General features: G+C 39.0%; 1 protein-coding gene and 1 long non-coding RNA gene across 8 annotated transcripts in view; both read right to left on the reverse strand.

The window, feature by feature from the left end:
* LOC105473395 (fibroblast growth factor receptor substrate 2) overlaps window positions 1-11,022 on the reverse strand; it is a 109,990-nt gene extending 98,968 nt beyond the window's left edge. For all 6 annotated transcript variants that reach the window (XM_011727201.2, XM_011727200.3, XM_011727194.2 and 3 more), the window contains exon 1: window positions 10,867-11,022. The gene's annotated coding sequence lies outside the window, so the exon portion shown is untranslated. The remainder of the gene's footprint in view (window positions 1-10,866) is intronic.
* Window positions 11,023-16,894: 5,872 nt separating this feature from the next.
* On the reverse strand, window positions 16,895-25,622 carry LOC105473396 (uncharacterized). 2 transcript variants are annotated; one of them, XR_982215.3, is made up of 4 exons: window positions 25,130-25,622; window positions 20,974-21,196; window positions 19,277-19,413; window positions 16,895-17,283 (listed from the first exon to the last, which is right to left on the reverse strand). It is a non-coding gene; the product is annotated as an uncharacterized lncRNA (long non-coding RNA). The 2 variants fall into 2 exon arrangements; XR_982214.3 differs by lacking the exon at window positions 16,895-17,283 and having other exon boundaries at window positions 19,029-19,413; window positions 25,130-25,616.
* Window positions 25,623-27,193: the final 1,571 nt, after the last annotated feature.

Consider the following 27,193-nt stretch of genomic DNA (forward strand, 5'->3'; position numbering starts at 1 on the left):
AAGCCTTAAACTCTCAACAATTATATATACACAATTACATATACATTATACATGTATATATAGACAGCACTACACAAATATAAGGTATGTTATTACTACACTTAGTTTTCATTAAGGGAAAAAAAACCATAAAACACTAAGATACCTCTAGGCAGACTGCTTATTAGTTACAAGGGAAAAATAGTAACTATAGAATAGATAGATGAACCAGACAACATCTTGACCAAAATTAAAATCACTAATGAGGGGCAGGGCAAGTGGGCATTATGTATCTCCAAATGTGATAATCTGAGAGGAAAACATCACTTTTGTAACATTCTGACTAAAGATAACCTGACTACAATCAAAAAGCTAATCAGATCAAATCAGACAAGCCCAAGTTGAAAAATCTTCCATAAAATAAATGACCTATACTCTTCAATTGCATGAAAGACAAAGAACTGCTAAGGAACTCTTCCCAAATTAAAGGAGACTAAAATACAATACGTGATCAAATTACCAAAATGGGAATGTAAAGTGTAAAGTACTGTATCAATGTTAAAATTCTTGGGCCAGGCTTGGTGGCTTATGCCTGTAATTCCAGCACTTTGGGAGGCCGAGACAGGATAGCTTGAGCCCAAGAGTTTGAGACCAGCCTGGTCAACATAGTGAGACACCATCTCTACAAAATCTTTAAAAAACTTAGCTGGGCATGGTTGAGCGTGCCTGTAGTTCCAGCTACTCAGGAGGCTGAGGCATGACTATCTCTTGAGCCTAGGAGTTCGAGGTTGCAGTGAGTTGTTACTATGCCACTGCACTCCAGCCTGGACAACAGGAAGAGACCTTATCTCAAAAAAAAAAATAATAATTCTGGAATTTGGACTTTCATGATGGTACTGTGATTATCTTAAGAGAATACCCTTATTCTTAGGAAATACATCCTGAGGTAAAAGGCATACAACCTACTCTTCAACGGTTCACAAAAAAATAAATGTGTGTATGCAAAAAGAAAAATATGGCAAAATGTTAAAAATTAGTGAATATGGATAAAGCGTATAACAGAGGTCTATTGTACTATTCTTGCAACTTTCCTGTAAGTTTGAAATCATTTCAAAATAAAAAGTTTAAGAAAATAGCACACTATTCTCCAGGCATTTACTTATAAGCTCTAAACAACAAAATTTTTAAGCACTACTAAAAATCACTCTGCAAAACTAATATAAAATTTTAAGAACTTCACAGTCAAAAATTACAAGACAAGAAGGCACGGCACCATAAGCAACAGCCGGCAGAAACAAACAGCAGAATCAGGTCTGCAAAGACTTCAGATACTGGATTATCAGGCACAAAATGTAAAGTAAGTATATTTAATAGATTTTTAGGAAATAAAAGAAACTGAGAATATAACCAAGAAAAGGAAAAAGAATACCCAAAAAATGATTAGATAGTCTTAAGGAACTGAATAAAATATCCAGAAACAAAAATATATAATAAATGAAATTTTAAGAAACTCAACAGCCAGGTGCAGTGGCACGTGCCTGTGCTCCCAGATACTGGGGAAGCTGAGACAGGAAGATGACTTGAGTTCAGAAATTTGAGGTTGTAGTGTGCTATGATCACCCCTATGAAGAGTCACTGCACTCCAGCCTGGGAAATATAGCAAGCCCCCATCTCTAACATAAATAAATTTATAAAACTCAATGAACATGCTATAACATAGACTAACCTAGAAAACATGCTAAGTAAAATAAAGCAGACACAAAAAGACAAATATTTTATGATTCCACTTCTATGAAGTACTTAGAATAGTCACATCTGTAGAGGCAGAAACTCAAATAGTGGTTGCCAGGAGCTAGAGAAAAGAGGAAATAAGGAATTACTGTCTAATGGGTACAAATTTTGGTTCATGATGACGAAAAAGTTCTGGAGATCAGTAGTGGTGACAGATGCACAATGATGTGAATGTACTTAATGCCACCGAACTGTACACTTAAAAATGGTTAAATGGTAAATTCTATGTTATGTGTATTTTACTCTAATGAAAAAAATGGGTGTAATAGTTAAAACAAAAAATTTTTAAATTCAATAAACTGGTTGAACACAGTTGAAGAGAGAAGTAGCTAACTTCAAGGAAAGTATCCAGAACACAATACAATACACAAAGATAAAGAAATGGACAATATAAAGACATGTTAAGAGACACAGAAGTAGAGTAAGAAGATCTAACATACTTCAAATACAAGTTCCAGACAGAAAATGTGGAAGACAAAATTTGAGAAAAAGGCCAAAATTTCTCCAAAATTGTTGAAAGACATTAATCTTCAGATTCCAAAACCTAGTTAATACCAAGCATGACAAATACAAAGAAATCAACTTCCAAACATAAAAATGAAAATGCAGATCACCAAGGACAAAGAAGTGGTTCTAAAACTAGCTATAAAGAAACAACAGATTAGGCTGGGCACGGTGGCTCACACCTGTAATCCCAGCACTCTGGGAGGCTGAGGCAGGAGGAGGATGAGGTCAGGAGATGGAAACCACCTGGCCAACATGGTGAAACCCCGTCTCTACTAAAAATACAAAAATTAGCTGGGCATGATGGCACATGCCCATCATCCCAGCTACTCAGGAGGCCTTGAGACAGGAGAATCGCTTGAACCCGGAAGGCAGAGGCTGCAGGGAGCTGAGATCGTGCCACTGCACTCCAGCCTGGCAACAGAGCAAGACTCAGTCTCAAAACAAAGAAAAAAAGAAACAACAGATTAACTATAAAGGACTGTCAATTACACTGCATATTTTTCAACAGCAATAAAAGCCAGAAGAGAATGAAATAAAATCTATAATGAGCAAAGAAAAAAACAACTGCTAATCTAGAATCTATATCCAGGAAAACCAGTTTCAGGAATGAGACTAAGAAAAAGCCATTTTCCAACAAATAAAAAGTTTTCCAACACACCCTCCCTAGGGAAAATTCTAAAAGATGTACTTCACACAAAGAAAAATGGTCCTAGATCAGAGGTCTCAGATGCAAATGAGAATAAGCAGACATCTGTAAATACAGTGTATAGGCAAATCAAAGTTAACAGTGTTTAAAACAAAAATATCTCATTTGTTGAAGGTCAGGGAGAACTAAAATAAAGCTACATAGAGTTTAACTTCTAAACTTCAACACAGGGACATGTTAAAAAAAAAAAAAAAGACATTCATATAAAATTAAAAAGAAAAACAAGGTAACGATTAATATAAAATTCAGATGGTGGTTACTTAAAGAGTATGTCAGAGATCACAAGTAGTGAGAAACATGAAGGGCCATCAAAGGTGCTGGCAGTATTCTGTTTTTTAAAGTGGTTGGTCATACATGGTAGTTCATTATATAATTCTTTACATACACACACACACACACACACACACACAATGATGTATGTCTTTGTAAGAATAAAAGTAAATTCTGAAAATCAATACAGAAGAAAAAAATTCAAAAATCTATGGCTCCTCCCCAAAAATCTAGAATACTTCACAAACACTGGTCTTCAAAATTCAAACAATAAAAAGATGAATTATTTCATTCAACAAATACTTACTGAGTGCCTAATCTGCCTACATGTGAGGTGAGAGGTGGCATGAAGATGTCTGATCTCTCTTCTCTCTTGTCTTCCTAACCTTACAGAGCTGCACTAATACAGTAGTCACTAGCCACATGTGGCTATTCACATTTAAATTAATTAAAATTAAATTCAATTAAAAATTCAGTTCTCCTGTAACACTAGATATATTTTAAGTGCTCAGAAGCTATATATGGGCCACCATATTGAACAGCATAGACATAGAACATTTCCATCATTTCAGAAAGCTCTATTAGACAGTACTACCATATTTTATTATGACAGAAATACATTGATAATTTTAAAATCTTACATAGAAAAAAAAATTTTAATGGATTAAATCCCCCTTAAAAGTCATTTTATTTCTATGAAACTACAGCTGCTTAGTAGTATTTAAAACAGCTTGCTATTTGTAAAAAATACATAGAAAGTATCAGAAATTGCTTACCATCTCCTATGTTCCAACAAAAACCATCAGACACAGGGTTTAAAAATAAATGAATAAATGGCTACTATTAAATAGTTAATCACAGTACTACTAACCAGTGATACAAGCCATGTCATAGGGATATAAAAAGCCACAGGATGAACACTGCACTCTCTCTTAGAAGCATCAATTTTAGTTGAGAGTATTTTAAAATACTGTCTACACACATGTAAGATAGCAAAATGCAACATTTATATAAATTTTAAAATATAAAACCCTACAGGCCTCAAAAACTTCAATTTACAGCAGGCACACTTTGGGCTGCATTCCTAGACTTCTGAGGGTACTATTCATCCACATTTCTGCCATTGGAAGTACTTTAAGAGAAAAATTCAAACACTGTTAAAATAAATGAATTAAACATTTTTTATTTACCAGAAACAATGATACACAACATAACTCTATAAACCCATATCATTTTAATATCTAAAGCAGCAAACTCAGTTTTCTTTAAAATTAACAGAGGGTCCAAGCTATTTCAGCTTAATCTGAACATTTTGCTTTAGGCATTCTAATAGAATTTAAATATTTCTATAGCATTCCCAACTTTTAAAATTACCCAACCAAAAACACTCAAAAGAAACAAATGTTAAGCCTTAATTTAACAGTCGCCTAGGCTAGGTTTGCATCTTAAGTTCCCCACCCCCATGCCCCACCCACCTGTCCACCCAAGTGAACCAGGGAGTCAATAAGCTTCTCATCTAGAAAACTGATGCAATTTCAATAAGCACTTATGTTAATAATTGGTTTGTGTCCCCAGGAAGACTTCTGTGGCTCCACTTACATAACCCATTATGCACAGTGCTGCACTATTCTTTCTCTAGAAAGCATTTTGAATACTGATATTTGTACAAGGTTTACTTGCTATATTAATAAAAAGGCTTTTCTTGCTCTATCTTTCCTGCAGAAGAAGTGAAATGGAAAGCCAATTTCTGCAGCTTCACTATGTCAAAGGCGAGTTATTTATCTTGTTGGCTAATCAACTGAGTAATAACTTAAAGCAGCACCCCCAGGCAGCGCCCACAGTTCATCAGTTTTCTCCTGAGGCTCTGGTTGAGAAACACAGTCTCAAACAAGTAATTTGGAGCCACTTGTGTGAACTCAACTGAAAACAGTCTGAACTGCTCCTTGAAATGTGTTGTAAGTACTGACTGTGAATCTTGACAAAATTAAATTCAATGGTGGCGAGAATCACAATACAGCCTCTGTAGGCTAACACAAGGGCAGAATGTACCCCAAACCTTCTTTAATATGCATAAATATGTGGATGAAAAGTCTCCTCCAATCCCTCAGATTCTGTTTAAGCCAAGATTTTAGGATTTCACAGAACCATAATCTTTAAAAGGGGGCACAAGGAAGGAGAGGGTGACCAGCATAGGATTGCCAACTTTTATTCTGCCAACGACATTTAAAAAACCAATTACCAATCACCACTACTTCATAAAAGAACTAAGTGTCCATCAAAAATGGTAAAAGACAATTTTAGAAAAAAAAAAATCAATAGATTTAGCTTTAAAGAAAGCTAACTACATTCTCCTTTCACTCAAAGGAAAACTCCGTCATGAACTGACACTACTTCACAGTCCAGCATTTTGGGAGCCACAAGCTTAAGTGGCTAGCTCCCACTTAGAAAAGGAAAGTGATGATACGTAATGCCCAAACCAAATATTAACCTATTCAATAATGAGGAAATGTAAGCTTGGAGAAGTTTAGGGACTCTCCCAAGGTCGAACACCAAGGATTTTGACACGGGTCTATCTAATTCTAGAGTCAGAGGTCCCCGCCATTATTCTAAGTTTCCTCTAATATTCTTCCAATGATACCAATGGTATAATGATCCACCCTCATCTAGTCACCTTTGTGACCAATGACAACCAAGGAATTTCCAAGACAGCTGGAGGGAGTGAGGGGTGTACTCCCTGGCCATCATTTAGGCCGAAGCTAAATGGAACTCCTGACCTTTGCCTCATTAATACCAGGCTTACTGAAACTAAGCCAAACAGCCCAGACAAAGCACACACAAAACCCCCTGCCTCCAACAACACTGAGACAGGACTCTTTCGACATTCCCAAGTGCCTGTGATACAGTGGAAAACATATTCCTGAAAAACAAAAGGAATGTATTAATTCTCAAGAAGGAAATAAACACTTCCATGGTAACTCAGTCTAAAAATAATAAACTTGCCCTCAAAAAGTTACAACTCTAAGCCTCATTCCGCAAACTATTACAATCTTTCACACATTAATACTCAAGTTCCCCCTGTTTAAATACCTAAACAGAAAACCACATGAAATTCTATAAATTTACACTTCTTAAACAGTTTCCAAAATAAAATATGTAACTTTCATATGTGTTATTATATAATGGATAAAAGTATCTTATTCTATCCCTCCAATATAATCCAAACATTATAATCCAAAACTACTCAACTAAAATAGAGTTCGAAGAAAAATATGTAATTAAATGCCATTTTCTATAAAAAACAATATTAACAACCTTAATGAGATATAAATATTATCTTTGAATATTCAGAGGTTCTTGATATTGAAACTAAAATCAATGGCATACACATAAATAAGTGAAATACTGTATCAGAGATTTGCTTCCAACTCCTCACATACCACTTGCCAAACAAATGTCCAAAAGAAACAACCTAATATAGCTTTTAAGTAACCAAATCTGACACTCTGGATGAAATGAGTCTGAAGTAGTTTGTCTTCCCTGAAATAGGGTAATGATAGCATAGTATTCTTGCTACCAAGGGCAAGAAAACTGTATTTCTCAATTGGACTTTTAATGATCAGATTCTTTCTACTCCACATGAACCTAAAGTGTGAAGAAGCAGTACACAGACTACCAAATTCTTTACCCACTGCATAAAATAAATCATTTAGCGTATTTCCTTCTGTTTAAAACACATGCCATTTAAAACAGAAGTGGTTTTTTTTTTCTGTCCACTCTACATTCTCCCTTGGCACTTCCATCTTCTTACACAGATTCAACTAATACACCTATTAGTATTATTCACTAAACCCATGTTTAATATATGCCTTAGTGCTGACCTCTCTCCTGAACCACAAATCCACATTTCTAAAAGCCTCTGGACATTTCCAGCATTTGGCAAGTATATAAAAAGTCAACAAATCCAAAACTGATCTCATTATGTACCTCCTTGCCCATATTTCTAGTAAGAGTACCACCACCAACATTGCTGACACTTAAAAAGTGCAATCTTCGGCCACGCACGGTGGCTCACACCTGTAATCCCAGCACTTTGGGAGGCTGAGGTGGGCGGATCACAAGGTCAAGAGATCGAGACCATCCTGGCCAACATGGTGAAACCCCATCTCTACTAAAAATACAAAAAATTAGCTGGGCGTGGTAGCGAGCACCTGTAGTCCTAGCTATTCGGGAAGCTGAGGCAGGAGAATCACTTGAACCCAGGAGGCGGAGGTTGCAGTGAGCCGAGATCACACCACTGCACTCCAGCCTGGCAATAGAGCGAGACTCTGTCTCAAAAACGAAAGTGTAATCTTCACCTTCCATCTCCTCCAAACCTGCTCCAAAAATCCCCTCCTCCCCACCACCCACCTACTACATTGAAGTCCGGCAGAGCCTGTGCTCTAATTCTGTTACCACTGCCCTTGCCCAGTATTAATACTATATTGAGAGTCAGTTTTCCACAACAAATCATTCTGCACACTACTCTATTAGACCTTAGTAACTCCTCATTACCTCCCAAATGTCCAACTTTTTTCCCCAAATGTCAAACTTCTAAAAGCAGCACTTAAACATGTTCCACAATCCCACCCCAACTTAAAATTCAAACCTCATCTCTAATTCCCCAAATGAACAGTATATTCCAGGTAATCTGGTCCACTAACTTTTCTCCAAGTACACAACGAACTTTCCCACCTCCACACTTCTGCTCACATCATTCTCTTTATTTGAAAGGTCTTCTTCACCCACCTACTCCCAATCCATAAATCTTTGTCTTAGAAAAATCTTATTCTCTGTAACATTAAACTCAGGTTACCAGTTTATTGGGAAGCAACATGATGCAGGAGAAACACACAGGTTTTGGCACCAGACAGATTTGGATTCAAATTGGGGCTGTTACTGCTAGCCACATAGCCCAGGCAAGTAACTTAACATATTTCAGCCTCACTGTCCTCATCATTAAGCTACTTACATATTGCTGTGAAGCTAAGAAAATGTTGTAAACAGCAACTAGCATTGAGTCTGTTCAGTAAATGCTGAATAAATAGTAGCTTCTGAGCTATCTCCACAAATTTCCATTACTCAAGCTAAAAATGAACCCTTTCTTCTTTTGTGTAATTTACTCCAAACTTTACCTTAAACCACCCACGTAAGTATTTACAAATGTTTACGTTGTAAATGTTTACACAAATCTCATATCTCCTTCTAGATTTCAAATTTCTAAAAACCAAAAATTTAATCTTTATATCCTAAAATGCCTAGTATAGCACTTTTCATTAAGCACTCAACACCCATCGCCAAAGTTAAGTCCCAATTTAAAAAAAATTTTTAGTATGCCTAAAGAATACAACTCAACTCTTCATGATTTCAGAAATTATTACCAAAACATGAAACTCACCTGTTATGCCTGTACCTTTATTTGCTCCTTTATTGCCTAACTAGCTTGATGCACAGCAAATGCTCAGTATCTGTTGAATTGACTTGTATAATATAAAAATACAATCAGTATCTGATTTTCCCCACCTTTCTCTGCTCTTAAATCTCTTGAAATATTTCCCTTCAAAACACACTGTCGTACCTGCAAATCTGTAACTACACCTAACTTATTTTTCCAGATTCTCTCAATTCCAATATTATGCTCTAAATAATTAAGTACTTCACATGTTGAATCTACAGTTTCTATCTAAATTTAAAAGTTGTGCAAATAGGCTGGGCATGGTGGCTCACAATTGTAACCCCAGCACTTTGGAAGGCTGAGATGGGAGCGTCACTTGAGCCCAGGAGTTCAAGACCAGCCTGGCAACATAGTGAAACCTCGGCTCTACTGAAAAAAAAAAAAAAATTAGCCAGGTGTGGTGGTTGGTGCCCCTAGCCACTCAGGAGTCTGAGACAGAAGGATTGCTTGAGTCCAGGAGTTGGAGGCTGCAGTGAGCTATGATGGTGCCATTGCGCTGCAGCCTGGGCAGCAGAATGAGGCTGTCTCGAAAAAGAAAAAAGAAAAGGAAGGTAAAGAAAAGAAAAGGAAAAAGAAAAGTTGTGCAGCTAATTTCTCCACAATTTTTTCCAAGGACTTTAAAAATCATCTACCCTTTGCCTCTTCAAAATCAACAACCTTGAAATAAATTTTCCTTTGCATAGGAAAGCTCACTGAACTTGTCACTTCAGTCTATTTTTCCTGATTCATGACACCACCTCCCCTTTCAGGGGTGGGAGGAAAAAGAATGACATAAGTACCCAAAAAATTACAGTATAAATCCTAATCTACACACAAGATAAGAGGTGCAGATAGTGTCACTGGTTTCAAGAAGGTGATTTGTGTATACTTTACGCTGCAAAAACAGTGGCCATCTGCTAATAGCAATAATCTGCAGTAACTGCATTCCCTTATAAAAAGTTCTTAAATCACCATTTATTGTGGAAAACCCGTTATTTCCTACAAACCTTTCAGCAGTAAAGTTTATTACCTAAATTCTGTTCACTAAACCTACCTACATCACTTTCTCCCCTAGGGAATCCTCAGTTTATCCGAAGTAAACACTTCACGGAATAAGTTTAAACAAACAAAACATCTCTGCCCACCTGTGTGAAATTCTGCATTGCAGCAACAATTTTAACAGTGTAAGGAGTCTCTCAAGAAAATCCAAGAACAATTTTTCTTTAAGAAATATGACAGTTCCAAACATGAAGGTAAACAAACTTTGGGAGAAAGGATATAATAATTGTCCAACTCTTTGCAATCAATTCGTATAGCCTCTGAATGAACTCATCATACAACTGTGACATCAGATAGCCAAAAGAATTAACAGTGCAGAGAAGAGAACAGCATCTTTATTTTTTTTAATATGTCTGCAAAAAAAGGCGGGGGGGGGTGTCTAAACTACGGATTTTCCTTAAGCAAGTTTTTTTTTTTTTTTTTTAAAGTTTACTTCAATAACAGCTTCAGTGAGCTTTCAAGTGAGTAAAGATGATACAGAGCATGCTGGTGCCACAGCGACCTACGTATCCAGAACCGCTTCCAAGCCCAGTCCAAATCGATCCCGGACAACCCAGAAGCAAATCTGTACGAAAAGCCCTGCAAAAGATCCCTGGCATTTAGAGGCAGCGCCCCACCCTGGAGTGAAAAGACGACACCCCGGGGACCCGGGTTAATTACTGAGCCCGGGACAGACCCAGAGGAGACGAAACGTCGGGAACTGGAGCCCAAGATTGAGTCTCAGGTCCAGCTACTACCCCAGGCCAGACACAGAATACCAAACTGGGGAGCGGCGAGGTTTGGGGGAGCACACATGAGGGGGTCGGACGGACGGAGGCCCAGCCCATCCCCACTCCCGAGTCCCAACAGCAACAACAGCTCTGGGAACCCCCTTACTGGCTCCGCCCCGCCCACCCCATGGACCCACAACCCTCTTCTTCCCGTCCCGCTGGCTCGGAGAACTCCGCGGCGGTCGACAATCCCCTTCCCCGGACGCCGGCAGCCGAGCCCTCAGCCCGGATCCCGAAGCGGGCAGCAGGGGCACGAAAACGCCAGCCCTGACGCGGGCCCGCGGCCGTCCCAGTCCGTTTCCCTAGCCACTCACCGTCGGCCCAGGTGCTGAGAGGGAGCAGAGCGCGGGTCGGCGGGCGAGAACCCCCAGACTCCGACCGGGCTGAAGCCCCTACTTGGAGCAGATCGAGTCTCAGCCGCTGTGCCTACAAGGCCTCTCTCCGGCCTGAATCCTGGAAAAGCACTTCCGGGGGAGCGGGGGAGGGAAGGGTTTTGGCACCGGAACTGCTCTCAGCCCGGAGCTGCCAGGGCCTCCAGGCGGGGCGGGGACTCTCTCGCCCGGCGCCCAGAAATCAGCCTTTGGGCTCCTAGCTAACCCTTTCCGCCCCGTGCCTCCTCGGTTCCCCGGCTGCTGCTGCACCCTTTGCTTTAACTGCTGTTCGAGTTGTTTTACTCCGGCCACCTAATTTTACAAATAAGGAAACCGAGGCTCTGAGAATTTACGTGCAAGAATCCAGCGCATACACCCGGCCTCCCGACTCCCTTCAGTGTATTCTACGCTCCAATCTGCCTCCTTTAAAAAATAATGATAATAGTTAACACTTATTGAACGCTTACTACGTGGTAGGCACTATTAAGTCCCTTCGGGTGCATTAACTTATTTAATCATCCCCAAACTCCTTGGGGTTGGTGCTGTTATCTACATCTTGCAGGGGAGAAAAACGGTCAAAGATACCAAACCCAACATCACAAACGTTGGCTGCTTGATTTTAATTCATGTGTGTATAAATCTCACCTACCTATAACAAGATTTTTAAATTATTTAAAACAGGACTCAAACTATATTCCTATATTCTGTCATCACTGGCGAGTTCAACAGAGGCTAGAGCTAGGGTGGAGGGGTTGGGGTGGGGACCTGGAGTCTTTTCGCTTGTCTCCTTTTATTTGCTTTTATTTTTTCACCCTGGCAAGTTACAAAATCATCTCTGTATTGTAGGAATCCAAAATGATAATGCATGATAAACATTTCAGTGTCTGGCACTGGATAAAAGTCAACGATTCTTATACCTCATTAGCAATAGGCAATAGAAAAGATTAGTTAAGGAAATAAGAAAGAGTAGAGGTTTTTACAACGGGAAAAATGCAGGTGCTTGGGAAACGCCGTGCAGTGATAGCATGAGGTCCCACAGAGTTACATATCAGACAGGGAAAGGGGACGGAAAGGAGGAGGGGAGGATTCCTCAGCCACAAAATGAGAAAGGCACCAGATAACTGAGGCAGATTCTGTATCTGGGATGCAGGGAAAGAAAAAAAAAAAGCCTCTTAACATGCATACTATCTGCAAAACAAATGTACTAACATCTCTTGATACGGCGGGGGGGACGTGATTTTTAAATTTTTCTACTATGAAAAAATTTTTCTACTATGAAAGGCAGGGGAAATGAAAAAATGTGAAAACCCATTACTACAAATTTAAGATGCAAACAATGCCATTGCTCTTGGCTTTATTTACAGGGCTGTCTTATTTATTTTATTTTAGTGATCGCAGAAGTGTTTGCAAATATTTCTGTAACACTCAAATTCAAGCAACCTTTTGTGCCTCAGGGTGTGAAGAAGTAAAAAACAGCGTAGGTTGGCAGGACTCACCGACATCTCTTTTTACTCAAGGCCTAAAGGGATAGTGAGAGGAATCCTGAATCACAGACATTACCAGGCTCTGTGTGGCATGCAGAGGTGCTAGAGGTTAGTCATTTAATCTGGTCATCTAACTGGTAAATGGAGCTGCCTGGATTTGAATTTGCAGACCATATTCTCAGATGCCTTTCACCATTATCCCAGTGGTTCTCAAATTTGAGAGTGCATCGGAACCACCTGAAGGGCTTGTTAAAACAGATTGCTGGGCCCCACCCCTAGAAGTCCCTGGACTAAGCCTCTCAACATCATCTGTGAACTTGTTACAGATGCACATTACTGGGCCTGCCCCAGATCTTATGAATCAGAAGCTCTGGGGTGGGACCCAGCAATCTGTGTTTTAACAGGCCTTCCAGGGGATTCTGGTATACTGACAAGTTTAAGAACCACTGCATAAGATATTAAGAACTAATATCTTGTCTTCCACATATTCCTCTTTTTTTCTAATTTTTTCCAACAGGGATAACTCTTACTGGAGCAAAATTTCTTCCCATTGAATTAAATGACCTACTGAAGCATTTTTATTCATGTTTTGCTCTCAGTGAAAGATGAGGCTAGAAAAAAAATTACTATAATGGAGGATTCATTTTGATTACTTTAAATTTGTGCTGAAATTTAACCAGATAATACTGGTTTGGGGGTAGAACTAATCTTATTTGAGAATTACTCTATGCCAAGGCTTTACACACGTTTTCTAAATTAATCTTCACTACATTGCTATGAGGTTTTATGGTCTTAATTTTAGAGATGAGGATAACTGAGACTTAGGTGAAGTAATTGACTTAAGGCCACATTCTTGTTAAGGGGCAGAATCAGGATTGTGCAAAGATCCCTCTAATTCCAAAACTCATGTTCTTTCCACTTCATGGCTGGCGCCTGGAGAACCAAATTCCAGTGTGGGCTCCACTGCCCTAGCTATGCAACACTGAGTAAGAGATTTAATCTCTATTTCGATTTCTTCATCTATAAATAATGTTATCATAAATCTGCCCCACCCACACTGGAATGTCAGAACAAATGAGGAAATGAAAGTGTAAGCACTTCTCGCTTTTTAAAGAAAAACAGTAAAAAGGCAAGTTATTAAGGCATTGTATGTATAGGCAAGTGTTGCTGTGTGATCCTGGACAGTGAAGTCTTTCCCAATTATCTCCTGATTCATAAAGAAGAGTGCCAAAGAAAAAGTTGTTTGACTTCATATACCAGTGTCTCCTGGAGGTAAAAGAAGATGACAGAGGATTGTATGCATCTCTTGTAAAAATCACCAGGCTCTTTTGGCTCCAGGTTGTTGCCAAATTGCTAGCCCATCCTCATCTTTTTTTTTTTTTTTTTTTTTTTTTTGAGACGGAGTCTCACTCTGTCGCCCAGGCTGGAGTGCAGTGGCCAGATCTCAGCTCACTGCAAGCTCCGCCTCCTGGGTTTACGCCATTCTCCTGCCTCAGCCTCCCGAGTAGCTGGGACTACAGGTGCCCGCCACCTCGCCCCCGGCTAGTTTTTTTGTATTTTTTAGTAGAGACGGGGTTTCACTGTGTTAGCCAGGATGGTCTCGATCTCCTGACCTCGTGATCCGCCCGTCTCGGCCTCCCAAAGTGCTGAGATTACAGGCTTGACATCCTCATCTTAGAGATGTCTTTTCTCCTAACCCTTTTCTTCTGTCCATTCCAGGTATCCCTCTACCCACCTGCCTCTACCCACTAGGAAAGACTTATAATTCCTGTTACTTTATTATGTAGAAGGATTTAACTCTCAATCCTCATCTCAGGCCAGACTCCAGGCCACCTTTACTGACGCAAATACCATGTTGTGCAATTCCAGGGGGTACTATTCACAAAGAATACAACATGAATGATGCTCAAGAGCTGACAAACACAAATGATGCCCCCTGGAACTGTGCAAGGCTGTGGCCCTGACTATGCATAGCTCCTACCCCCAAAATCCATTAAGGTGTTTTGTTAAACAAAAGAGCCATCTACTTGGGTGTCCACCCTTTGCCAAGCTTTGAAATAATGGGGTTCTTTGTTTTTGTTGGTTTAATGCAGACCTGATCCTAACCACCCAGCTTATGTTCTAAGTTCCATACTCTACTGTGACACTTTTCACTCTCTTCTGTGACTTTGTTGCCTATCTCCCCACTAGACTTGTGAGTTTCTGAAGACCTTTTTATATTTTGTCTTCCTCATCTTTTATTCATGCCTTAAAAACATTTGCTTTGAATAAAAGCACAGTGTAACTGGTATATATGTATTAGTGTAAATATTTATGACAAAGATTTGACAAATGTATTGTTTGGTCCAGAGAGTTTTGTACCAAGAAATAAATTGAGTCAAAATTTTAAAATTGAGAAATGTCATGTAAAAAAAAATGCCAATTTCTGGCATCCCTTGAAAATTTAAACACTCTGGCAGACATCTGACATGCATCCACAAGGCATCAGTGACTTTAGCTCAGAGGTAGCATCTCTCTTCCAATAGTGCAATGAGTTGGCCTTACCCACATATGATATCTTTGTGATAGACCACTGATATATGGGATCATATGGATGTTTTAAAGAAACAAGTATGGAATTTTGCCTTATAGATTTTACATGTGCTCATAACTATTCAATGTATTTTGAGGTAATTTTATTTTATTTTTGTTTTTTGTTTTTTGAGATGGAGTCTCACTCTGTTGCCCAGGCTGGAGTGCAGTGGTGCAATCTCGGCTCACTGGAAGCTCCATCTCCCAAGTTCACCCCATTCTCCTGCCTCAGCCTCCTGAGTAGCTGGGACTACAGGCGCCTGCCACCACGCCCGCCTAATTTTTTGTATTTTTAGTAGAGACGGAGTTTCACCATGTTAGCCAGGATGGTCTCGATCTCCTGACCTTGTGATCCACCCGCCTCAGCCTCCCAAAGTGCTGGGATTACAGGCGTGAGCCACCACGCCCGGCCTTGAGGTAATTTTAAATTGTTTTACTGGGATAGCAATTGTGGGGTACCATATTGTATCTTTTTTTTTTTTTTTTTTTTTTGAGACAGAGTCTCATTCTGTCGCCTAACCTGGAGTGCAGCAACATGATCTCAGCTCACTACAACCTCTGCCTCCCAGGTTCAAGTGATTCTCCTGCCTCAGTCTCCCGAGTAGCTGAGATTACAGGTGCCCACCACCACGCCCGGCTAATTTTTGTATTTTTAGTAGAGACCAGGTTTCACCATGTTGGACCAGGCTGGTCTCTAACTCCTGACTTCAGGTGATATGCCCGCCTCAGCCTCCCAAAGTGCTGGGATTACAGGTGTGAGCCACCATGCCTGGCCACGTTGTACCATTTCTAAACAGGCAAGGCAAGTGCAGACATCAAATTATAAATATCATTGCCACCACGTTTTAATGGAGTTGTAGCTAATGTTATTTGTCAACAGCCTTGGAAAGACAAAAGACGAAAAATAGCAATTATTTAAATAGATTTGATGACAAACAGCCCTATAGGGTATAATTCTTCTTTTTTTTTTTATTTTTTCCTGGATGGAGACGCAAGCAAAGCTAGTTCAGGTAGCTAGCAAATGATGAGGTCAGGATTAGAATCCAGGCAGTCTGTCCCCAGAGACACACTTATAACCACTAAACTAATATTTATTGATCCTTTTGCATGTGTCATGGCCATGACTGCCTCCCAACTGAAAGAGACAACCAGATTTATAGAAGAATGCATAAATCTCTTCCAGGCCTTTTATAGGTCACTATAATAAACCCACATAGATCCTTTTCCCCCTCCCTCCGCAAGTCATATTGACATGTTTATAATCTTCATTTTTGAAATGGACAAACTGCCAGATGTCTAAAACTTCTTTTAATTCTCATATAGTTCTTGCAAGAAGTTTGTTTCTATTGAAAGTTATCATAACGAATCCTATGCACGTGGTTTCACAAACAATGGAAGAAATTTGAAGCCATATAATATTGACATTGAAAACCAATATCTCTAGTCAAATTGTGCTTGCGTGGAGAAATGGGAGATGTCAAGGTTGAATTTGAGCGAAAATGTCACATTGACACAAATGCAGAGAAAGCTCAAAAATAGAGAACTTAAAAGGGAATGATCATCAACCTTTGGTGTATTTTTAATTTTTAATTTTTAACTGAATATCACGAAAAAGTATTGGAACTGACACTTTCCTTTAAAAGGCTCAAATTAATTAAATTTCTGTTGTCCACATTGAATTATGTAGTATCAGGAATTTAAGACGTTGCCATCCACTCTTACTCCTTTTTTTATCAAAACACTGGCCATCTTACCTTTCCTCAGCTTCTCTTTCTGCAAAAAATGCATGATAAATGCATCTTTATATCTTAGAGATGTTGTGAGACATAGCTAATAAATGATTATACAGCATAGCTCTTTGAAGTATAAAGCACTGCATAATTACTAAATACTATAATAACCATCCTCATAATAATAGTAATTTTCAACCAACACATCAACCAGACCCAGATGCCTTTAGTCACCTCCCAATTAGACAAAAGTATATATACCAACTATTAAATCAAGTAAAAATCTTAAACCACAGATTAGCTCTACTCCCCTCCTCTTTCCTATGCAGAATCTGAAGTCAGACTGCCAGTGACACATCTCAGTTTCATCCCTTGCTGGCTGTGTGACCCACCTCATACAAGACAGCTAATCTCCGACCTCTATCTCTTCACTATAAAAATTACAATAATAATAATACCCACCTCACAGGATTTTTGTGAGAGTTCAACAAATTAATACATGTAGAACTCTGAACTGGTGGCTGGCAGACTATAAGGGCTCAGTGAACATTAGCAGTGATGACTTGCAGCAATAGCTGAAAAAAAATAATAATGGCAGCAGTCTAGCCATGTTATTGGACAGTAAGTCAATCCGTTCAACTTGGAGCATAATTGGCACTGCCCTCTAGGTTCCCATGTTAATATTCATCAAATATAAGCTCTTTAATATTGAACTTTGATATCAAAAGGAAAAGTGAGACATTTTCATTTTCATTTTCCCAGTCTGTTTATCCTTTCTTTTTCTTTTTTTTTTTGGAGACATATTCTTGCTCTGTCACCCAGGCTGATGTGCAGTGGTGCAATCACTGCAGCCTTGATCATCTGAGCTCAAGCGATCCTCCCACCTCAGCCTCCTCAGTAGCTGGCACTACAGGCGTGCCCCACCATGCCCAGCTAATTTTTATATTTTTTGTAGAGATACAGTTTTGCCATGTTGCCCAGGCTGGTCCTAGGCTCAAGTGATCTTCCCTGGTTAGCCTCCCAAAGTGTTGGGACTACAGGCATGAGCCACCATGCCCAGCTATTTTTATTCCTTATAATCATTATATATGTAATAAATGACTACATTTTTATTATAGATGATTAGGAAAAAAATGAGTAAAATTTAAAAGTACCTCTTCATCACTAATGCTCCCCATTCCCCAGCCCATTCTTCTCTGCAGATGTAACCACTATAAATGATTTGGTGTGTTGCTTTCCAGGCATTTATCTGTGCATTTATATTCATATAAAGAAAACCCAGTGGAAACATGAAAGTATGTGCTTAAAGCACCCCAAAGATGGAGCTTCACAATGTTGCCTGGGCTGATCTCAAACTGCTGGGCTCAAGCAATCCTCCTGCCTCAGCCTCCCTAGGTAGCTGGACTTACAGGCATGTGCCACTGTGCCTGTCCCCACCAAAAACAACAATTAAAGAATTTTGTGTTTTTCAATCATTATTAAGTAATTCACAAAATAGAAGGAGGAAAATGTGGTTAAAATTTCAATGTGATATGAAAAAAAAAATTACCAAAGTGAAATTCTTAGAGAAACTTTTGATAATAAAGATCTTATACACATGTCAAAAAAAGGAAAAAAAAAGAAATTTGTGTTTTTACGTATGCATAGATATAAAAAAAATCAGAGCTTGTTGGGACTTCCTTATACTATTTAATTTTAACATGGTTTTAATTCTTAAACAGTAAAATACTATTTACTATGGATCATAAGCTCTTTAGTGCTTACGATTTTTCTTTTTTCTTTCTTTCTTTCTTTTTTTTTTTTTTTTTTTTTTTTGAGATGAGGTCTCACTCTTGTCTCCCAGGCTGGAGTGCAATGGCATGATCTTGGTTCACTGCAACCTCCACCTCCCAGGTTCAAGCAATTCTCCTACCTCAACCTCCCGAGTAGCTGGAATTACAGGTGCCTGCCACCACACCCAGCTAATTTTTTTTTTTTTTTGTATTTTTAGTAGAGATGGGGTTTTTTTTGTTTTGTTTTGTTTTTTTGTATTTTTAGTAGAGACGAGTTTGTTTTTTTTTGTTTTTTGTTTTTTGTTTTTTTTTTTTTGTATTTTTAGTAGAGACGGGGTTTCGCCACATTGGCTAGTCTGTTCTCAAACTCCTGACCTCAGGTGATCCGCCTGCCTTAACCTCCCAAAGTGCTGGGATTACAGGCATGAGCCATTGCACCCAGCCACAATCTTTCTTAAGATCTTAATCCAAGCTTGCTTTATATGTATGTATGCACCAATATTTTTAAATACATAAATGTAATCATATTGTTTTGCAAATGGCTTTATTTGAGTGAGCGATTTTACACATCATGATATTTACTTAGTGGCAATCTAAATAAGGAACTTAAACCGTATCTGTCATTTTGCTCCCCTAAAAACTATTTCTGTCTAAGGGTCCTGTTAGAACAACTTGAGTTTCAAAAGCTTCCATTTTTGCTAAAGCAAATTTCATTTTCCATCACATTTCCAAGCCCATGTAATACAATCCTTTTTTAATCTCTACAGAGTGTATGATGGAGAGAAATCCTACCGACCAGGAGCTTTCTAAATGGTGACTATGGAGAGATGCCAAGGAAATTGAATGGTGCCAAATGCAAAATCCTCAAGTTGCTCTCTAAACCAACAGAAATTCACTGGGAGCTGGATTTCACTGAGGCAGGAAGTATTTCACCTACAAAGATAGAGCACATGTGGAGATTATATTTGGGACCAGGGAACAAAGAAGAAAAGTAAAGCTACGTTGTATTGCAGTTGTATTTCAGAAGAGAGTAAAAAGAGAACGTTCCCTGAAGTAAAAATAACCAATGACCTTTGGTGCAGGAAAAATATTTAAGCAATAGTTTATAATTAAGTTTATTTAAATTTTTCCCTTATAGGAAATTAACCGCTGAAAATCTGTTATTCCTATAGCAAGTTCAATGCACATAGAACGCATAAAGAGAGATCCAGAATTATTTCAAATTTCAAAAATTATATTTATTTGAAATAACCCTGGATCTAAACTTCTACAAATGTTTATTGCATACTCAATATGCATAGGAGGTCAGGGGAATACCAAGAACTCCAAGTTACAGAGCAAGTCCTCTAAGTGCTTAAAAGTGCCAGTTAGGGAGACAAGTTATGGGCTTATAGAAAAAGAACCGTAATAATGCTAAGGATCTTGTGGTAAATACTAAATGAATAACAGAGTCATTCATTTTTGGAGACTTCTTCCCTCACTCATGGTCTTAGGACCAGGTAAGAGATAGAACTTAAATCATGTCTTAAAGGATTTTGGAAATTATAGGAAAAGAAGGGACATGAAAAGGATCCCAGCATCTAAAAAAGTACAGATGCAGCCAAGTACCAAGCACATCGAGCAGACCTTGAGCAGATCCTTTTAACTGCAACAAAGGGTTTGTGCCAAGTAGGAGAAAACTTTGAGTAAGTAGGTTGGGCCTCTACTCTGAAGGGCTTTGACTACTAAATTAAGATATTTGGACATTATCTTTTTAGGCCACAAAGAATCAAACTTGGTTTCCTGTGAAGCAGCATGATTAAAGTATGCTTTCTAAAAATCTTTATTTTTTTATGAAGAAAATTTGCAAAACACAGAAAACCACCATAAATATAATAAAAATTGACGTGCACCTATAATCCCAGCTACTCAGAGGCTGAGGCAGGAGAATCCCTTGAACCTGGGACACAGAGGTTGCAGTGAGCCGAGATTGCACACTGCGCTCCAGCCTGGGTGATAGAGCAAGAATTTGTCTCAATAAATACATACATACATACATACATACATACATACATATGTACATAAATATTAGTAAAATAAAAAATAAAAATAAAAATTACCTGGAAATCCATCATCCATAAATATGTTAAACTTTGATGGATAAATGTATAGCATTTTATTTCTGGCCATAGATTTGTGTGTGTGCACGTGTGTGTAGAGACTGGGATTATGTTTTATTTATTCAACATTACGTTGTGAGTACTTTTTTCAACATGATTTTTAACGAACTGCATTGTATTTCATTATATAAATGCAATATATGTCCAATTTTTCCATTTTTCCTCCAGGCATAAATAACTAAGATTAATCCAAGGTTAACATAAGCAGTATTTACAATGGATTGGAGTAAGGATAAACTGAGAGCAGGAAGAGCAGTTAAGAAGCTACTGGTAGAGAAATGTTTGAATAAAGGGTATGCTCACACACTGGAATAGTTTATAACTATGATATTACATTATAATTATTGTTTCAAAGAATGATACTGCTCCCAGTGTAGTATCATGAAGTGATCTCCAAGGTCAATTTTCTGGGTTTCTCCTCTTCTCCCCAGTCTCTTAAATTTGTAGTGCTCCAGAACTCAGTCCTTTCTCTTCTCCTTCATCTACATTTCCTCCCTTGGTAATCTCATCCAGTCCCAAGGATTTAAATGCTGTCTATATGCTAACCACTTGATGGCCTGTGGAAAGAAAAAGTATTCTATATACAGAGATGGATACACATTTCCTGAAAAAGCATTCAAAACTGTAAGTTGCTATCCAATAGGACAAATTACAAATACAAAACACTAGTGTACTGCCCTCGGAGGGGTGCTTGTAAGTGAGGGGCCTTGAAGCTGAGTATATGCTACAGCTCAAGACAAGGCCTAGAGACAGGAGCAGAATGATGTGATGAAGGAATCAGGAGGGTGCACTGCTACTACAAAGTCCGGCGATGGGATGGGTAGGGAAAAAAATCACCTTTGGCAATTTGCTCTTTAACTTCTACTCATTCAGATGTTTGTCAACTAATAACTTGAAAGCATCATTTGATTTAGGTTTCTAATAAATAGCATGTAAGCCATTGTGACAAAGGGTGGACAGAGAAAGACTCTGTTGACCAGTGAACAAAATAATGATCCTGAGATAGAAAGCAAATATACATGATTCTTCATTTTCAATACCTTCTCCATGTCAAAGTTTTTTTCATTGTTTCTTTTATGAGCTCTGCTTTTCATCAAATAACCCCTTCAACTAAAATTTTCAAAGAATTCTTTCTTTCCATCTTGAAAGGCCTACCTACTTTTATACAATTGCACTTTGCCTTCCTTTTTGTGTAATTGGGTACAAACATGTAAAAATATTTATACTCCTCTCTAATCTATAGAAAACCATTTTGGGGGTCTTGAAAACAGACTCTTTACAGATGGAGAGAATGAGAGAAATGTCCTCAGTGTGCTGGCTAAAAACTGCAATGTCTGTCCAGCACTGTGCCTCCTCTCATAACAGGGGATGCTCTGCTGAATGAGCCCTTGTAAGTCAAGATTCAAAAAGTGCTTGTTTGCTCCAGTCGAACAAAGCTCTCACAGACAGTGGGATCTGCAGGGTAGCCACCAAGTGTGTTAAACCAATGCTCCCTCCACCACACTGCTGAATAGTTTATCGTAATGGCAGTTCTCACCTTCATGTATGGAGGCCGGTGTTCGTGTTGCCGTCCTGCACAGAGCTCCCACTGACTTCAAAGGAAATGACATAGAACAGAACCCCGTGGTGTAAGGAGAAACAAGCAGCATCTGATCAGAATCAGGCCACTTTTTTTTTTTCATTCCCTCTCTATAAATGGCTAAATTTATATACGGAATATCTAAAGGCCACCTTTCACTTCAGCAGTTTATGAATTGTCAGATATACATACACTTATTGGGAAGTTCAACACTGGACTGCTTTTTATGTAGGAGGGAAAGGGAGGGGAGTGTGTGTTAGAAAAACCCACCTCAATCCCATGTATTTCTTGGTCTCTAAGACCCCCAAGAGATCAAAGTGATTTGGGGCTAGGTTAGTGGTTCTGTTTTACTTATAGCTGGCCTTGAGGCACACGCTAAAGAAAAAGAAGGAGGAGGAGAAAAACAGGAGAGGAAAAATAAAGAGAAAAAAGAAAGCGTAAGTGTATGTTTATTAAGTCTCTGGATAGGGGAAGTCATTCTAAGCTTAAAAGCAAGGAGGGGGATAAATCAAAATGATATAGGTTAAAATGGCAAATGAAAAGCTGTGTCAACTGTGACAGGTAAAAGATTAATAATTCCTACTGTATTCGAATTATCCACAAATTGGCTAAAAATGTAATAAAATAAATTCTAGATGGATAAAATGTTAAAATTTAAATTTTCTAAAAATGTTTAGCTAAAGTAATGCATACGTGAATATATGACCTCTGGATAGGAAAGGGAGTTCGAAACTTAAACGTAGTATAAGAAATCACAGTGGCCAGGCACGGAGGCTCACATTTGTAATCCCAGCACTTTGGGAGGCTGAAGTGTGCAGATCACAAGGTCAAGAGATCAAGACCATCCTGGCCAACATGGTGAAACCCCGTATCTACTAACAAGACAAAAATTAGCTGGGCGTAGTGGCAGGCACCTGTAATCCCAGCTACTTGGGAGGCTGAGGCAAGAGAATCGCTTGAACCCGGGAGGCAGAGGTTGCAGTGAGCCGAGATCATGCCATTGCATTCCAGCCTGGGCAAAAAGAGAGAAACTCTGTCACAAAAGAAAAAAAAAAAAAAAAAAAAAAGAAATCACAAAGAAAAGTATCAAAACATTTGACCATATGAAAAATTAAAAGTCTGCAAATTAAAAAAATAAATAAAAATTAAAACAGTCAACTTGGAAAATATTTGCAACAAACAAGTATCCTGAATTTATAAGGAATTCAAGGCTGGGCTTGGTGGCTCATGCCTGTAATCCCAGCACTTTGGGAGGCTGAGGCAGGCAGATTGCTTGGGCTCAGGAGTTTGAGACTAGCCTGGACAACATGGTGAAAACCCATCTGTAAACAAAAATTTAAAAATTAGCCGGACATGGTGGTGCATGCCTGTAGGCTCAGCTACTTGTGAGGCTAAGTTGGGAGGATCACTTGAGCTCAGGAGGTGGAGGCTGCAGTGAGCCGAGATCACACCACTGCACTCCAGCCCAGGCGATAGAGCAAGACCCTTTCTCAAAAAATAATAATAATAATAAAAATAAAGAACTCAAGAAAGTTGATTTTTTAAAAAAAAGTAATAAAAGATTTCCAGAGAAAAAACAGACAAAGGATTCAGAAAATTCATGGAAACATAAATTAAAATGGCTAATAAACACTTGAAAATGTTCAATATTACTAATGACCAATGAGTAATGACATACAAACTTTTTTCACTTCAAATATGCAAATATGAAAAAATGAAACTATACATTGTAGTCTTTTCAAATACAAGCAATGAACAGAACATACAGTGAAAAAGAAATGCTTATTCAAAATAGCAACAAAACAAATAAAATGCCGAAGAGTATACTTAATGTGCAGAACCTAAATAAGGAAAGTGAGCTTTCTCCCTTTCTCACCAGAAGGCAGCCTCATGGGAGCCAGGCCTGCCTCAGAAGAGTGTTCTAGCAAGGTAGCAGCCTAAAGGTGTCAGGAAATTGGCAACATGCAGGGAGATTAAGCAAATTAGTGGAATATTAAGGATAATGACAGTCAAGTTGCTCACTGTCAGAGAAAAGAGGTGCAAACATGGAAGAGGAAAGCTAGAATAAGCCCTGTGGCAATGGATTAGAATTGAACCTATCAGTGTGAACTCATGGTTTTCAATATATAAAGACAGATATAAAGAATAAACATAGGGCCAGGCGCGGTGGCTCACACCTGTAATCTCAGCACTTTGGGAGGCCCAGGTGGGAGGAACACTCTTGAGGTCAGGAGTTCAAGACCAGCCTGGCCAACATGGTGAAACCCCATCTCTACTAAAAATACAAAAATTAGCAGGACACGGTGGCATGCTCCTGTAATCCCAGCTACTCGGGAGGCTGAGGCAGGAGAATCACTTGAATCTGGGAGGTGGAGGTTGCAGTGAGCTGAGATTGCACCATTGTACTCCACCCTGGGCAAAGAAGCAAGACTCCATCCCAAAAATTAATTAAATTAATTAACATAGATGTAGATGCATGTATGCATATATGCGTATAAATGTATATGTGAAAATACCTATATATGTACATACGTATATGCATACATGTATTTCCCTAGTTCAGTTAGTGAGGCAGCCTCGGAAAAGCAATGCCATAGTAACGATGAGCACTCCCAGAGTCTCTATCTTTTCTGAATATTGTTCTATCTTCTCCACATTTACTCTGTTCTTTAGGGATCTTATCCACTTTTTAATGCCAATAACATCTACATGTATATGTCGAGACTAGACCTTTCATCTAAGCCCCAGATTACTGTATTCAAACTGTTCTTCTGACATCTCTACTTTGTTGTGTCACACACGTTTCAAATTTAGCATAGTCAAAATAGAATCTTTGATTTCCCTGTGCCCTTCCAAGCTATTTCCCCCATTATTTGTATCTTATAAATGGCAAAGTTATTCACTCAGTTACCGAAGTCAGAAGTCTGGGAGTTAAAATCCTTTCCCTTCCCCTTATCCTTCATTGTCAGTTCACCAGCCAGTCCAAATGGGGTTCCACCTCCCAAACGTATCTTGAATTCATTCACTTTTCCCCATCTTCACTTGGGACTGTGCCAGTTTAAATTATTGCTCTTCCTCTCCTGGTTTACTGTGATGGCTTTCAATTGGTCCCTCCAATTCTATGGAAACGTCCTTACATTCCATTATCAACATAACCAGAGTAAACTCCTGAAATGTAACTGGAGCGTGCCATTCTCCTCTTTAAAACACTTCCACGTGTTTCCAGCCTTTTAGAACAAATCCAAGTGCCTGGCTATGGCTAGAAAGACCCCCGCATGATTGGAACACCTGCCTGAAGTCTCCAACTTTGCACCATGTATCTTATCTCATCAGTCACAACTCTGCAGTCAAAGTGTCCTCTGCAGGCTGCGTGTGGTGGCTCATGCTTGTAATTCCAGCACTTTGGGAGGCCGAGGTGGATTGGTGGATCACTTAAGGCCAGGAGTATGAAATTAGCCTGGCCAATGTGGTGAAACCCCATCTCTACTAAAAATACAAATAATTACTCAGGTGTGGTGGTGCACACCTGGTCCCAGCTACTCAGGAGGCAGGAGAATCACTTGAACCCTGGAACAGGAGGTTGCAGTGAGCCGAGATCACACCACTTCACTCCAGCCTGGGCAACAGAGCAAGATTCTGTCTCAAAAAAAAGTGTCCTCTGCAATTGATGCTCCTAGAACACACTAACCTCTTTCCTCTTTCAGGATTTTTGCACTTGTTCTTGTTTCTGTTTGTAATGCTCTTCTTTCAGCTTTTCAAATAGTTGGCCCCTTCTCGTTCTTTAGTTTTTAACTTCAATGTCAATTTCTCACCGGGTGCTGTGGCTCATGCCTGTAATCCCAGGACTTTGGGAGGCCGAGGAGGGTGGGTCACCTGAGGTCAGGAGTTTGAGACCAGCCTAACCAACATGGCGAAACCCCATCTCTACTAAAAATACAAAATTAGCTGGGTGTGGTGGGGTATGCCTATAATTCCAGCTACTCGGGAGGCTGAGGCAGGAGAATCGCTTAAACCCAGGAGGCGGAGGTTGCAGTGAGCCGAGATCGCGCCACTGCACTCCAGCCTGGGCAATAAGAGTGAAACTTCATCCCAAAAAACAAAAACAAAAATGTCAATTTCTCAAGGCAGAATTTCCTGGTCTTCTTATCTAAGTAGGACCCTCTATTATTCCCTTTCACAGCCAACTGTTTATATTCTTCCCAATACAAGCTGGAATTGTTTTACTTGTTTGGTTGTATGTGTCTTTCACTAGAGTATAAGTTGTGCAAGGGAGGTGATCTTGTCTTCCTTATTTTCTTATGTATTCCCATTGTTTAGCATGGTGTCTGGTGTATACTGTATAGTTGATAAATTTTTATTGAATTCACATATCCATCTGACAAGGGATTAATAACCAGAATATATAAGGAGCTCAAACAATTCAGGAGAAAAACCCCAAATAATCCAATTTTTAAATAGGCAAAAGATCTGAATAGACATTTCTTCTTCTTCTTATTATTATTATACTTTAAGTTCTAGGGTACATGTGCACAACGTGCAGGTTTGTTACATAGGTATACATGTGCCATGTTGGCTTGCTGCATGACATTTCTTAAAAGAAGGTATACAAATGGCCAACAGGCATATGAAAAAAAAAAAGTTCAACATCACTAATCATCAGAGAGATGCAAATCAAAACTGCAATGAGATTTCATCTCACCCCAGTTAAAATGGCTTTTATCAGAAAGACAGGGAATAATGGATGCTGGCAGGGATGCAGAGAAAGGGGAACCCTCATACATAGTTGGTGGGAATGTCACTTAGTACAGCTATTATGGAAAACTGTAAGGAAGTTCCTTAAAAAACTAAAAATAGAACTGCCATATGATTCACCAATTTCACCACTAGATATATATCCAAAAGAAAGGAAATCAATGTATCAAAGATATGTCTGCACTCCCCTGTTTATTGCAACACTATTCACAATAGCCAAAAT

Source organism: Macaca nemestrina, chromosome 10, assembly GCF_043159975.1.
Source record: "Macaca nemestrina isolate mMacNem1 chromosome 10, mMacNem.hap1, whole genome shotgun sequence".
NCBI lineage: Eukaryota > Metazoa > Chordata > Mammalia > Primates > Cercopithecidae > Macaca > Macaca nemestrina.